General features: G+C 42.3%; 1 pseudogene; it reads left to right on the top strand.

The window, feature by feature from the left end:
- The window catches only part of LOC149355015 (calsyntenin-1-like), a 489,555-nt pseudogene that overhangs the window by 43,877 nt on the left and 430,402 nt on the right, over positions 1-15,276 (top strand).

The raw sequence follows: 15,276 nt of genomic DNA, 5'->3' as shown, positions 1-15,276 counted from the left end.
GCGCACCTTCGCTAATTTCACTTGGTACCTCACATCGAGTGAGGGCCGGCATGGATAGCCCTCCATACCGCCGTCTGTACTCCTCAACTGTCCTACCGGCTCGAACACATCCACAGGGACGCTAACAATGCGACGAAGGAAACTCACAGTTTCGATGCGTCGATCCGCATTGCCAGATCCTTGGTGTCGCAGTCCACCGCCACTTTCACCGGATGCTGCGATGAGCTGTCGCACGCCGCTGGTCCTGTGCACGTTGTCACTTGCTGCGGCCCGCCGGTGACCGTCAAGTCCTCGACGCGCTGCTTTTCTTGACCGGATGCAGTCCCGCGTCGCTGAACTACTGCCTTGGTCCTTGCGTCCTTGCCGCCGTCTCTCCGCAGGTCCTTTCTCGAACGCTGCTGTTGCCTGACCGTCGCCTTTCTCCCTGCGTTCAATCTTCTTCCTGCACCGTCTTCCGATGACCGCAGGGTCCTCGTCGACTCCGCCAGTAAAGTTCACACGTTCTCTATCTTCCTCTTTGCACCAGAGGTGCCCCGTCAGAGACGGTTTGTTCACTTGAAAGACCGAAGCATTTCTTCGCACCAGGGGTGCCCCGTCAGAGATGCTCTCGCGATGAGTTGACATGCAGGGATCAAGGGAAACTTAAAGATTTATATACATATATTTACAGCATATACAAGTTAAGGCACTAGAGACAAATTAAACGGCACAAAGACACAAAACAACAAAAAGGCGGAACTGGCTAACACTAGGGGAGGCCCCTACTCGGCGTAGCCGAAGATGCATAGCATCTCACCTTAGCCCAGAACCCTTTTTCTCGCTCCGGGGCCCGGTTTTAAAGACCTAAAGGCCCGGCCCACATTCCGTAGCTTCCAATCATGTTGCGGTCTTAACATCATTGGTTCATCCAGGGCATGGCCAGCCCTCCAGCTTCCGTAAGGTAGAGCACTCTCTCCACCACATAATAAGAACAAACACAAATATACATTCGTGCCAGTACGTGCGCGAATTGGTACAGCGGGGCGGGGGACACCCGTACTTCCTGGCGCGTTCGCGAGCGGCCGCGTTCCGAGAAAGGAGACGCTTCGCTTTGAGCGCTCCCAGCCGCGTTCCGATGACCCCGTGTACACTACCGATCCCTTACAAGACCTACACTTTCTGTTTCTTTTGTTGATCAGATTTCCATTTTTGGTGTATTTCCTCTTGAGATAACTGCGCCTTCTGTGCTTCGCTGTGTCCCCTTCAAGCCACCCATCAATGTTCGATGCCCTCCTTAATTTCCTTACTCACCGGTTCATAGCTTCCTCTTTCCTCTCCTGTGCATTGCTCCTTTTACTTGTTTCATTTTAGTACTGATGAGTAGTTGTAACTGATTATAATCCCACTTTTCCTTGAGGCATTTCTCAATTGCGTCTTCTCTGCCTGCTGCCATTAGTGCTATTTGTTTGTCATTTCTTTTGTATTTACTGCATTTCTCATTTGAACAGATCTCCCAACTGCAGACTAATCAACGTAAGATCATTTCCCCAGAGTGTATTCCCCCTCTTCGTCAATTTCTATTTTTGCAAAATTGCTATAGATTCCGTGCTGTAGCTTCGCTGGCGTAGCTCGGGTTCTGTTTCAGCTTCCTCTGTGTGCTTCTACTTTTTCATATATATATAATAGCAGAGTGGATAACACAAGACGCTCACTACAAGTGCCAAGGATGATTGCCATATTGTCCAAGGCACTTAAGTACAGTGCATTTTGAAGGACATGAGAGTAAGAACTTCTTGTGCTGGTTCACAGATCTGATATCATTTGACGTGCCTACTAAAATGAATATTATATTGGCCTGAGAAAGAGTGACTCATTTAATTTTCAAAGAGGCATGCTAATGAAAATAAAGGGGTGGCGTATATTTCTGTAACGCGTCTTGCTGCAGTTAGATTTAAGAGCCTTCTTAATCATTTTCCTCTGGTGAGAAGTGGGGAATAGCTATGAATGTTAGCACCATTTTTTTGTCCTTTCAGAGAACATCAAACCTTGTGTGCAAACCAGCAGCTGTTCTGCACCCTTGCCAATCTTCTCTTTTGGCTAGAATTATAGAAATAAATATGAAATATTTGACAGTTGGCTTCAACATGACATAGCCCTTGTCCAGATTCATATTAATGAACGTCATATAAAAAAGACTCATCATAACAATCATCAGTGTGAGTACCTGAGTAAAGTCAGAACTGCCCGATCTTAGGTTGAAGCAATGTCAGTTTTGGTTAAAGAGCCGTACCTTCCACCACTTCCAATCTGGGACTAACTGAAACTGGCTAGATTTGTTTCCCGCATGTTCTTAGCTTTGTGGTGCGCCAAACTAAAAGGCATATTTTTTCTGCCTCATCTGCATGTCTAAAAAACTGTAAAAGATATACACACTGGCAAACCATGAAATAACTAGCACAAAACGTTGCCAAAAATTGTACCAAAAAACGAAATGATAAGTTTGGCTTGTAATTAGCTCTCTTAGATGTATAGGCTGTCACATTTGTACAAATAACAATAATACGAGTTAAACAAATATGATAACGAGATCAGATAATTAGATCATAATTAGGCCGACTTTAAAAGGTGCTGAAACAATAAAAAAATTTGCCAAAAATATTTTGACGGAATAATATTTTTATTTGCACCAGGAGAGCACTATTTAGAGCCATAAATCAGCAAAGTAGACGAATGGTTGAATAACGCCAACAGAGTCGAGAATAGCGTTTCACATTAGACCGCCCATTCATCTGGATCCCCCACATGAATGACAGTATATACCATTTTTTGAAACATCCAGATTTCTTACTTGAGGAAACGCCCACCACCCCTGCACTTGCAGACACATGACATGTCTCAGAATTAGTCACGTCAAGAAGTATGGTGCTGTCTGCCGCTCTGGATACGAGGCGTGCCAGTTGGCACTGACTATTTACTCCACAGCCATTGTGCTTCTAGCTCATGTGTCCTTCGAGTCCACAGTTCTCACATGCAAAATGTGCTCACTGTACTAGACTTACTATAGTCGACGCTTGATGGTCCGTTCTGCAGTGGCACCATTAACCAGACAATTCGTAGCATAAGCTAGCATAAAGCTAAACACAAGGTATTTGGATAGGTCTATGCAGTACACTTTTCTTCGTGATTTCCAATGAAGCGTCTTAAATAAGCATTCAACGCATTCGACATTTTATTGCAAGCTTGGGAAACTAGGCTAAATTTGATATAAACATCTGGAAACAAGTACCTTTGGTCACTAATTTCTAAATATTTGCAACAACTTCTAAAGAAAATAAAGTACCTTTAGTTTTTTACTGCAAAATAAGCAAAATATGACCCAAAGCTTACATCACAATTTTGTTTTGTTTTTTTCAGAAAATACTGGCCACCCTGTGATGATCTAAAAGTCTGGCAACATAAAAATAGTAAATAAAGCTCGGTGTACGCTTACAACGATTTTAATGTTTTGCAAAAATAGGAAGAAAAAAGCACAACTGTCTGACTACAATATTGGAGGTTACCTATGGAGTAAACCTACACCTTCTCCCTCACTTCAAATGTCAGGGGGCACCACAAACTAGATGAGGAGAAAAAGAAACTGTACTATATACAGAACGAGTAAATATTGGCAGAAAAGGTCCCTGAAATATAAAAAAATGGTAGTAATTATAAGAAAAATGCATTCTCAGTAGAGAGAGAGAGAGAGAAAAAATTTTGAGCAGAGCTTGAAGGGAAGCCCCCAGAAGAAACCTCAACTGGCTTAAACACTCCACGAGGGAAGGGATAGAGGAGGGAGTGAAAGAAAGTAAGAAAAAGATACACAGTAGTGGAGGACTCTGGATCGATTTCGACCGAGTACCTTGCCCTTTGGCTTCATAAAACAAAAATTGCTTTCTGTAAATTTTAGAAAAACACACCCACTGCATTTCAGGCATCGAAGATAGCCTCTGCAAAATACTAGAGCCATTCTAGCCCTGAACAGCTGTAAAAATTCAAATGAAATCTTGTGTGCTGTTTCCTTTGGGAAGCAGTTTATTCTTCGGATTGTGCATTGAAGGTGGTGCTGCAGCCCGGACCATCAAGCGTCGACTGTAGTAACTGTAGCAACGTGAGCACAGTCTTCCTTGTGAGAACTCCGGACTCGAAGGACCACTCAGCTAGAAGTGCGGTGGTTGTGGAGCAAAATGTCAATGCCAACTGGCACTCCTCGTAGCAGCAGTGGCAGACAGCACCATACTCCTCCATCTGGCTATTTCTCAGACATGTCATATGTCTGCCTGTGCAAGAGTCGTGGGCGTTTTTTCAAGTAAAAATCCGGATGTTTGAAATAGTAGTATATTCTGTCATTCAGTTGGGGGATCTGGATGAATGGATGGTCTATTGCGAAGCATTATTCTCGTCCCTGTTTTTGTCGTTCAACCAGTCATCTGGCTTGCCGATTTACGGCTGTAAATAGTACTCTCCTGGAACTAGTGAAAATATTATCGTGCCAAAATCTTTTTGCCAAATTTTTCATTCTTCTAGCACCTCTGAAAGTCTGCCTAATTATGAAGTAATTATCTGATCTTATTATCATTAATTGTTTCCTTCGTATTATTGTCACTTGTATGAAGGCGAAAGCCTATACGTCTAAGAGAGCCAGTTACGAGCCGAGCGTATCATTTTGTGTCTAGGTGCTATATTTGGCAACGTATATCAGTAGTTTCGTTGTTTGCCAGTGTGTATTTCTTTTACACTATTTTACTCAAACCGGTCGGGCAGGATGAAATATGCCTTCTGATTTGGTGCAGCTGAAAGCTAGGAGGCACGCAAGAAACAAATCAAGCCTATTTCAGTTAATTTCAGATGGGAAGCGGTGGAGGGTTCGGCTCATAAACCAAGCGCGACAATTGCTTCAGCCTAAGAGTCAGGCAGTTGTGACTTTACCCGGGTACTTAGAGTGATGATTGTTGTGATGTGTCATTTCGAAGAGACATTCATAAATATGTTTCTCGATAAAGCCATGCGGGAGTCAAAGTCATGTGGAAGTCAAAGAATTATTTCATAATTATTTTCAGAATTTTAGCCAAAACACAAGTTTATTGCCAAAGTTGCAGAGAAGCTACTGCTTTGCACATAAAGTTTGATGTTCTCGGAAAGAACGATAAAATTGCGCTATCATTCATAGCTATCCTGCACTTCTTGTCAGAGGAAAACGATTAAGAAGGCTCTCTATTGTAAGTGCCAGCAAGACATGTGTTATAGATATATATGCTAGCCCGTTTTTTTTGCTAGCATGCATCTGTGAAAATTAAATGAGTTGCTCTTTCTGAAGCAACTATAATAATCATTTTAGTAGGCATATCAAATGAGGTCAGATCTGTGAAAAAGCAAAAGAAGTTCTTATTCTCATGTTCTTGAAAATGCAGTGCACTTAAGTGCCTCAGATGACATGGCGGTTATCTGTGGCACTTGCAGTGAGCATCTTGTGTTACCCTCTCCATTATTATCTATAGAAAATGTAGAAGCACACACAGGAAGCTGAAACATAGCGCGGGCTACGCCACTGAATTTTCTATGTAGCCCTCCCCCCCTCCCACTCATCTTTTTTACTGAATGTACTTCCATCGTTGGAGGATATCCAGCAGCGGTAGACATTACAGCAGTGTGAAGGCTTTGTTCGATTCAATTAAATGCTCTTTTTCATTGCGCACCGTATTTGATACAAAAATCTTTCACCCTTGATGTAGACATCAAGAAAGGTCCTCGCTGATTAAGAAAAGAAGCTAGGAGAGTTGGTAAGAATTCACCATAGAGCAGCAGTACAGAAATCGTGCATAAATGAGCAATTAGCTTTCTTTTTGCTTCTGTGCGAGCTTTCGCTTGGATTCTGTTGTTTTGAAGTGAAGCTGCCTGCCAATGGAAGGTGCGCTTACCCTTCTCCAAACATCGCTTTAAGCCATCCCTTATGCACTCCGCACCGTTTTCATGATCCTGCATTTCTGTACAGAATCACAAATGGCTGAACGTCTTGGCGTCAACTTGGACTTCTGTTCAAGGTTCTACCCAGGTTTTATCACGCGCTATGAGCATTAACCAACAATAGTAATAACTCCTCAAAAGTTCCCCATAATACGCTCCGGGACAGTTGGAATCTCGCAAAAACTGCTCTCTTTACCATGAGCAGCACATGGTACCTTCTTCATTATATTTCTTTTTGTAGGTGCTCATTTTAAGACACCCTTTAAAGAGTAGAGAACCGCTTCTTGAATTATCATGGAACGATTCCTTCCTAATCTGCCTTTTCCAGTATAGATGTAGTTCTACGCTATTCTTCTTCTCCATTGAATTAATCTACTTTTTACATTCTATGGTTTTTTACCTCTTGTTTAATGCTGTTTTTTTCGGCATCATTCTGTTCTGCATACTTACCGGTTAGGTTCCTTGTTGTTTTTTGCCTTGGAAAGGCAAACCTATTATATAAGGAATTAAATATCTATACAGCTCTGCACCTTCGGTGGACTAATTTTCTCAAGTGTTCTTCATATAATATTTAACTTTGAGCTTTCTGTGCTTGGAGTGATGTCCAACCCATATCCCCTGTACTTCTTCATGAGTGTTTCTCCCGTGGGCACCTAGTGCTAATCTTCCAACAGCTCTCTGATTTGCGTCTAATCTCGACTTGACTTCTCCCCTTAAGCACAGAATCACATTTCCGAAAGGAAGACCCGGTGCCATTATTCCTTTCCAAATGCATACCTCTTAGGACTATATTTCTTGTACATCCATAGTGTTGCATGTTTTATTATCTCGGCATCTCTTAAGCCTTTAACCCTAAGAGACTGTTGGTGCTTTTCTGTGCATATCTGTCCTTTGTTTATCCATATCCCAATATATTTGTGTCAGGATGCTCACTGTACTTTATGGCCTTGTCTTAACACAGTAAAAAAAAACCATTGGGTTCCAATTGTAAATTGCTAATTGGAACCGATTGGACATTTCCAAATGTGTTTTCAACACCATTGGGAAATACCAATTGGAAAATACCATTTGGATCACTCCAACTGGCCGACACCAAATGGTCAGCTCCAATTGGGCAGGCACCAAGGGCTCCACCCCGATTGAAAGACCTGATTTGGTCTGATCCAGTAGACATTTCTCGGCCAGTTTTATTCGAATGGTATAGAACTAGGTGGATTTTCTCCCAGGGGTTTAAGACGATGTGCGTTTTGTGCTAACATTTTTACATGGCAATTGAAATTGTGATGATTCCAAGCCTTTAGGGAACTGAAGACAAACGACCCTGCGATATCACATAGAAGGAACACAGACACAGTCAATATATATGCATAAGGCATACTTTTGCTCCAACTTAAATAACCCATTTATGAGGCACTGCTCCTGGAGCCAGTGGCGCGTGTCCATTGAGCAAAGTTATTTCATTGATGAATGCCAGCAGTGACAGTTGAAATGGTTAAATTAATGCAGTAGATAAAGCAGCTCATATCTTTTTACTAAGACCTCATTATTTCCCAGTTTTGTGTTCATAGAGAGGAATATTCTGATCCCAATCAAGACAATCATTGGTTTCCAATTGGTTTTTTTTCAACTGGAAATTTTCCAGCCGTGTATCTTCAACCAACTGGAGCACCGAGTTGGACCTTCCTGCTTGGCTCATTAGCAGTATATATAACTTATGGACTGTTCATTTAGCGCAAAGCACTAACTCTATTACCCGCCTAGTGAACTAGCCGATGGGTAATTGAGGAATCAACTCCTTTACACAATTTGACCTTTAGTTTGGAACACAGCTAGGGGACTAACTGGGCAGTCCAGCCGAAAGTGATGAAACCAATAGAGTCCTGGGGACCAGTTGGATAATTCAGCTGAATTGGCAGAGCAGACTAAAAGCTCAGAGACCAAAGTGGACTGGTCAGTTAGAATCAGGGAAACCAATTGGACTCCCCATTTGGATTCCCGAGTCCCATTGCAAGTTCAGAGGCGAATTGGGCTGTCCAATCGGAATTAGGGAAACTGATTGGATTCCCAAAGTGGTCTTCTTCAGTCCAGTTGGGTCCACATGGCTTCCAATTGGGTCCACATGGGCCGAATTGGAAATCTCAATTGGACCCAATGATTTTTTTTTACTGGGATGTAAATGCCTGATCATTTGTACCAAAGGAAAGCGCCACACCTGACTTTCTTGCGCCAAAACGGAAACTGTGCGTCTTTTGTCCTCACAACAACTAACCAGAGTTTGGAAATTTCCTGGCTATCTGCTAACAGTAGAATATCATGTAGAGGTTGCTCAAGAACCTGTTCGCCTAATCTGTGCAACAGACTATAACCTAGATTACTCTCTTGTAGCATATTCATTCCATATTTTTCACATAAGGCATAACCATTAGCAATGATGGAGCACAACCTTGCCTTAATATTTACGTACCTCAACAGTTGTTCTTTTATCCCTTTCCTTGTATTTTCAACTTTATTATCTCGCTATATTTCCTGCAAGAAATCAGCTGCCTCGTTACTGATACCTTAATTTTTTAACACGTTCCAGTGGAGTTCTCTGCTCACATTGTCGTATGCACTGCTTATGTCCAAAAAGGCTGACTACATTGGTCTGTTTTCTGTCTTAGCTATATCTATGCATTCAGTAAGCAGGAACAGCAGGCTATCATACAAGTCCCTTTCCTTCTGAACCTGTTCTGAGGTTCTCCTAGTATCTTATGAGTTTCTACCCATGAGTGCATATTTAATTTCACCGCCTGGTTGCCATCTCGTATACTACGGATGATGTCGTAATCGATGTGAAATATTTTATGCGCATCCTATCTCCTTTTCTTTTATAAATAACATTCATTTTTCATGTCGCCAGCTTTGTGGACTTTGATTATTATTTGGGACTGTCTCCAATGCTTTTAAATATGTTTCCTTGCCTCTAGTGCCAAACTCATTAAGCTTGATTGGGATTTCGTATCCTCCTTTAGGTATGCATTCAGGAATACTTTCTTCCACCTTTTTCCTATTAAGACTGGTCAGTTCTAAGCTGCTTTCCGTTATGCGGTCCTGTGTTCCTCTCTCATTTGGGGAGATTACACTATCATCGCTCCAAAGTGATACAACTATAAATGATGTAATGTAGTTCGCAGCCTTGTCTTCCTCTCAGAAATTTCCCTCAGCATCCTGAATCTGTTCCTGCCTTCTTTGATTCATTTTATGGAGTCAGCTGATGTGGTTCCAGAATTTTCTTGGCTCCTCTTTAGTTGCATCATGCACATCAGCCAGCCAGCGGTCAGTGGACTGCTTTATTTTAGCCTAGACGACGACCTACGCTTTCTGTTTCTTTTGTTGACCAGATTCCCGTTTTTGTGTAGTTCCTCTTGAGATAACTGCGCCTTCTGTGCTTTGCTGTCTTCCCTTGAAGCCACCCATCAATGTTCAATGGCCTCCTTAATTTCCTTATTTACCTGTTCGTAGCTTCCTTTTCTCTCTCCTGTAGTGTGCCGCTTTTACTTGTTTCCTTATAGTACTGATGAGTAGTTTTAACTGATTATAATCCAGCCTTTTCATGACGCATTTCTCAATTGCTTCTTCTCTGCCTGCTGCCATTAGTGCTATTTGTTTGTCATTTATTTTGTCTTTTCTGCATTTCTCTTTTGAACAGGGCTCCACACTGCAGACTAATACACGTAACATCAATTCCCTAGAGTGTAGTCCCCCTCTTTGTCAATTTCCATTTTTCCAAGTTTGCTATAGGTTCCGTGCTGTAGATTGGCTGATGTAGCTCAAATTCTGTTTCAGCTTCCTCTGTGTGCTTCTACTTTTTCATATATATATAATAGCGGAGTGGGTAACACAATACGCTTACTACAGGTGCCATGGATGATTACCATGTCGTCTGAGGAACATAAGTGCAGTGTGTTTTCAATCACATGAGAATAAGAACTTCTTTTGCTGTTTCACAGGTCAGATATTTTTTGACGTGGCTACTAAAAGGAATATTATATTTGCTTAAAGGAAAGAGCAGCTCATTTAATTTTCAAAGATGGATGCTAGTGAAAATATGTGCGTGGTGCATATTTTGTAACACCTGTCTTGCTGGGAGATACAATTAACAGCCTCCTTAATCATTTTTATCTCGTGAGAAGTGTAGAATAGCTCTGAATGTTAGCCCCATTTTTTGTTCTTTCAAAGAATTTCAAACTTTATGTGGAAGCCAGTAGCTGATCTGCAACCTTGCCAAACTTCCATTTTAGCTCAAATTCAAAATATGAAAATGAAATAAAAGATGAAATAAACGTGTCTTAGAAAAGACACATCATAACAATCATCTCTGTGAGTACCCTAGTAAAGTCAGAACTGCCCGAATCCTAGGTTGAAGCAATTGTCACTCTTGGTTAATGAGCCGAACCCTCCACCACTTCCAATCTGGGACTAAGTGAAGCAAGCTAGATTTGTTTCCCCTGTGTTTCCTAGCTTTTCAGCTGCACCAAACCAAAAGGAATATTTCTTCTGCCCCCGTCGGCATGTCTAAAATTATTTAAAAGAAATACAAGCTGGCAAACAACAAAACAACTACCGCAAAATACTGCCAAAAATAGCACCTAAAAAATGGTAAGTTTGGTTTGCAACTGGCTCTTTTAGATGTATAAGCTGTCACATTTATACAAATGACAATAGTGTGAAGGAAACAAAAATGATAAAAATATTAGGTAATTAGATCATAATTAGGCTGACTTTAGAAGGTGCTGAAACAATTAAAAAATTTGCCAAAAATATTTTCACGGAATTATATTTTCATTTGCGCCAGGAGAGCACTATTTAGAGCCATGAATCAGCAAAGTAGACGAATGGCTGAACAACGCAAACAGAGTCGAGAATAGTGTTTCACAATAGACTGCCCATTCATCTGGATCCCCCACATGAATGACAGTATATACCATTTTTTGTAACATCCAGATTTTTTACTTGAGGAAACGCCACCACCCCTGCACTTGCAGACACATGACATGTCTCAGAATTAGTCACGTCAAGAAGTATGGTGCTGTCTGCCACTGTGGATACGAGGCGTGCCAGTTGGCACTGACTATTTACTCCACAGCCACTGCGCTTCTAGCTTGTGTGTTCTTTGAGTCCACAGTTCTCACATGCAAAATTGTACTCACTCTGCTACAGTTCATACAGTCGACGCTACAGTCCGTTCTGTTCTGCAGCGGCACCTTTAACCAGTCAATCCTAGCATAAACTAGCGTAAAGCAAAACACATCCTATTTGGATCATCTATGCAGTACACTTTTTGAGATTTGCGATAAAGTGTCTTAATAAGCATTCAACGCATTCAACATTTAATGCAAGCTGGGGAAACAGGGCTAAATTTGATATAAACATCTGGCAACAAGAACCTTTGGTCACTAATTTCTAAATATTTGCAACAATTTGTAAAGAAAACAAAGTTTTTTACTGCAAAATAAGCAAAATATGATCCAAAGCTTGCATCACAAATTTTGTTTGTTTTCAAAAAATACTGGCCACCCTGTGACAATCTAAAAGTCTGGCAACATAAAAATAATAAATAAAGCTCAGTGTGTGCTTACAACCATTTTAATGTTTTGCAAAAAAAAGGAAGGAAAGAGCACAACTGTCTGACTACAATATTGGAGGTTACCTATGGAGTAAACCTACACCTTCTCCATCACTTCAAATGTCAGGGGGCACCACAAACTAGATGAGGAGAAAAAGAAACTGTACTATATGCAGAACGAGTAAATATTGGCAGAAAAGGTCCCTGAAATATAAAAACTGGTTGTAATTATAAGAAAAATGCATTCTCAGTGGGAGTGAGGGAGAGAAAAAATTTTGAGCAGAGTTTGAAGAGAAGCCCCCAGAAGAAACCTCAACTGGCTCAACCACGCGGTGAGGGAATTGATGGAGGAGGAAGTGAATGAAAGTAAGAAAAAGATACACAGTAGTGGTGGACTCTGGATTAATTTCGACTGTGTACCTTGTACTTTGGCGTCATAAAACGAAAACTGCTTTCTGGAAATTTTAGAAAAACAAGGCCACTGCATAAATCAGGCATCGAAGATAACCTCTGCAGAATACTAGAGCCATTCTAACCTTGAACAGCTGTAAAAGTTCGAATCAAATCTTGTGCGCTGTTTTCATTGAGATGCAGTTTATTCTACGGATTGTGCATTCAAGGTGGTGCTTCAGCCCTGACCGTCAATCGTCGACTGTAGTAACTGTAGCAACGTGAGCACAGTCTTCCTTGCGAGAACTCCGGACTCGAAGGACACCTCAGCTAGAAGTGCAGTGGCTGTGGAGCAAAATGTGAATGCCAACTGGCACTCCCGGTAGCAGCAGTGGCAGACAGCACCATACTCCTTCACTTGACTATTTCTCAGACATGTCATATGTCTGCCTGTGCATGGATGGTTGGCGTTTTTTCAAGTAAAAATCCGGATGTTTGAAATAGTAGTATATTCTGTCATTCAGTTGGGGGATCCGGATGAATGGATGGTCTATTGCGAAGCGCTATTCTCATCTCTGTTTTTGTCGTTCAACCAGTTATCTGGCTTGCCGATTTACGGCTGTAAATAGTACTCTCCTGGAACTAGTGAAAATAATATCATGCCAAAATCTTTTTGCCAAATTTTTCATTCTTCTATCACCTCTCAAAGTCTGCCTAATTATGAAGTAATTATCTGATCTTATTATCATTAATTGTTTCCTTCGTATTATTGTCACTTGTATGTAGGGGAAAGCCTATACATCTAAGAGAGCCAGTTACGAGCCGAGCGTATCATTTTGTGTCTAGGTGCTATTTTTGGCAACGTATATCAGTAGTTTCGTTGTTTTCCGGTGTGTATTTCTTTTACACTATTTTACTCAAACCGGTGGGGCAGGATGAAATATGCCTTCTGGTTTGGTGCAGCTGAAAGCTAGGAGGCACGTAGGAAACAAATCAAGCCTATTTCAGTTAATTTCAGATGGGAAGCGGTGGAGGGTTCGGCTCATAAACCAAGCGCGACAATTGCTTCAGCCTAAGAGTCAGGCAGTTGTGACTTTACCCGGGTACTTAGAGTGATGATTGTTGTGATGTGTCTTTTCTAAGAGACATTCATTAATATGTTTCTCGATAAAGTCATGCGGAAGTCAACTGAAAAGAATTATTTCATAATTATTTTGAGAATTTTAGCCAAAACACAAGGTTTCTGGCAAAGTTGCAGAATAGCTATTGCTTTGGCCATAAAGTTTGACGTTCTCTGAGAGAACGAAAAAATTGCGCTAACATTCATAGATATTCTACACTTCTCGTCAGAGGAAAACGATTAAGAAGGCTCTCTATTGTAACTGCCAATGGGATATTCCAATGGGATATCACCTCCCAAATGGATATTCCAAATGGTTTTGCAATTTCCAGTTGGGCACACCAATTGGTTTTGAAGCTCCTAGGAAACTGGTGTCATATATGTCATTTGTGTCACCGAATTTAAGTTCAGTAGTAGGGAGCAAAGGTTCTGCCAAAATTGAGTTTTTGTGAAAAGTTTTTGCATTTTCACATTTTGCCGTATTCCCTTCATCAGGCTGGCAAAAAATCTTCACATTTACATATTAATTCCTGCAATAAATATGCTCCCGCATGTCAGGTGTCATGCTTTGAGTACCTTGTGTAATTATCATTTCTAATTTGATATAAAATGAATTATCCATTTCAAGCACGTCATTTAAACACACACAGTTCAGCAAATGAGATGACATGTTGCACAACAATAATGTCCAGCAACATCAGAAACAAGTGGCCATGAAAATAAGTGGTTTTAATGTTCAAGTCACAATGTTAGCTCAAGTCCCTTCGTTGTCCAGATGTCCATAAGTTAGCATGCGAGAGAATGAGACACTAACACTCGTATTGAAACAGCACCTTTCGAGTACACTCAGCACTCAACTGCTGTAGCAAAGCCTCCTATATAGAATAACTAGAGCACAGTATGTCCAGATTATTCTGTGAACACTATGACCTTAAAGGGTCCCTGAAACGGTGTCCATGCAGGCAAGGAGAAGTCGAAGTATTGATAGACATTGAACGATCCATCATCCTACCGCAAAAATTTTTGATCTACCTTGTGTGGAACCAGAGATAATGGCTATTAAAAATGACCACCAGCCTTTTCCCTCTCAACTCGTACACCGGAGCGGACCATAAAAAAATAAAGATTGCAGGCCGGGACCATGCTCCGCCCACAAATACGTCATCGATGAGATCGGTTTGTTTACTTCCAGTTGACGCGCTCTTTCGCTCGCTCGCTCGCTTTCCCGCTGTCTGCTGTGTTCACCTGTCTCGCAACCGTCGCTGCGGCTTCTCTCGTATTATGGACCCCGAGCTGAAGGAACAACTTTTGCGGATGAGTGCCGAAATGGGATTTCAGCCTTAAGGCGGGGACATATGTGCGAAAAGTGTGTGCGATTCGCTGCGGCGCGCCGTTGTGAACGACGTCGTAACGACCGATCGCAGCTCGTCTCCTGCGTCCAACCTGCTGGATGTCAACGACGAGCCGCGCGCTGAAAACGCAACGACGGGAAGCGGGAGCCAATACGAGCGCGGAGAGCGGCAGCGTCATGGTGCCGTACAGCGCGCTTCTCAGGGCGCTCGGGGCCGAGCCACGCCGGACCTGCCTGCCAGCCTTGATGCCGGCCGCCGGCGACTGAAAAACGCACTAGTATTGTTTGTTCTCGTCCATAGCAAGCCCTTGGATAGATGCATGCCAAAAATGCATAATTTCTGACGATCGTTGGCCAATACCGAGTTGCTGGTAAAAGTGATGACTGCGATACAAGCAAATTTCATCCCACAGCCGCTTTGGTGCTGCTGCTACTTGGTGCGGTTCGCCTACCGTCTGCTAGCTCCGTTGCTGAAGGCATTGTGAAAATCGAACATATCTTTTATTATGGGACGAGTTCGCAGTAAAGCGATGTGAATAGTAGGCCTTTTATTATAGCGCAGGCGACTTCCGAAGCGCCGTCAGCTGCGGTTTCAATGCGAAACCAGATAGGCCTAGCGACGACTAGGGCAGCCTGGGACCAGCGCGCAGTTCGTCGCGCGGCGTTGCCGCAGGCGGTGTCGTTGCCGAAAGATCCACTTTTGCACAGACATATTTTCGTTGCTCGAATCTAGGAAGCATCCTCTCTGGTATCATGGCTGTTTTGCATTTTCTTGTGCGAACGTGATGTACGCCGAGCATGCCGGCCGGCCGGCCAGCCTGGATCCCGTCT

The sequence above is a fragment of the Amblyomma mixtum genome, chromosome 3 (assembly GCF_055824585.1).
Source record: "Amblyomma mixtum isolate Tamu chromosome 3, ASM5582458v1, whole genome shotgun sequence".
Lineage (NCBI taxonomy): Eukaryota > Metazoa > Arthropoda > Arachnida > Ixodida > Ixodidae > Amblyomma > Amblyomma mixtum.
This window is presented reverse-complemented; position numbering and strand designations above follow the sequence as displayed.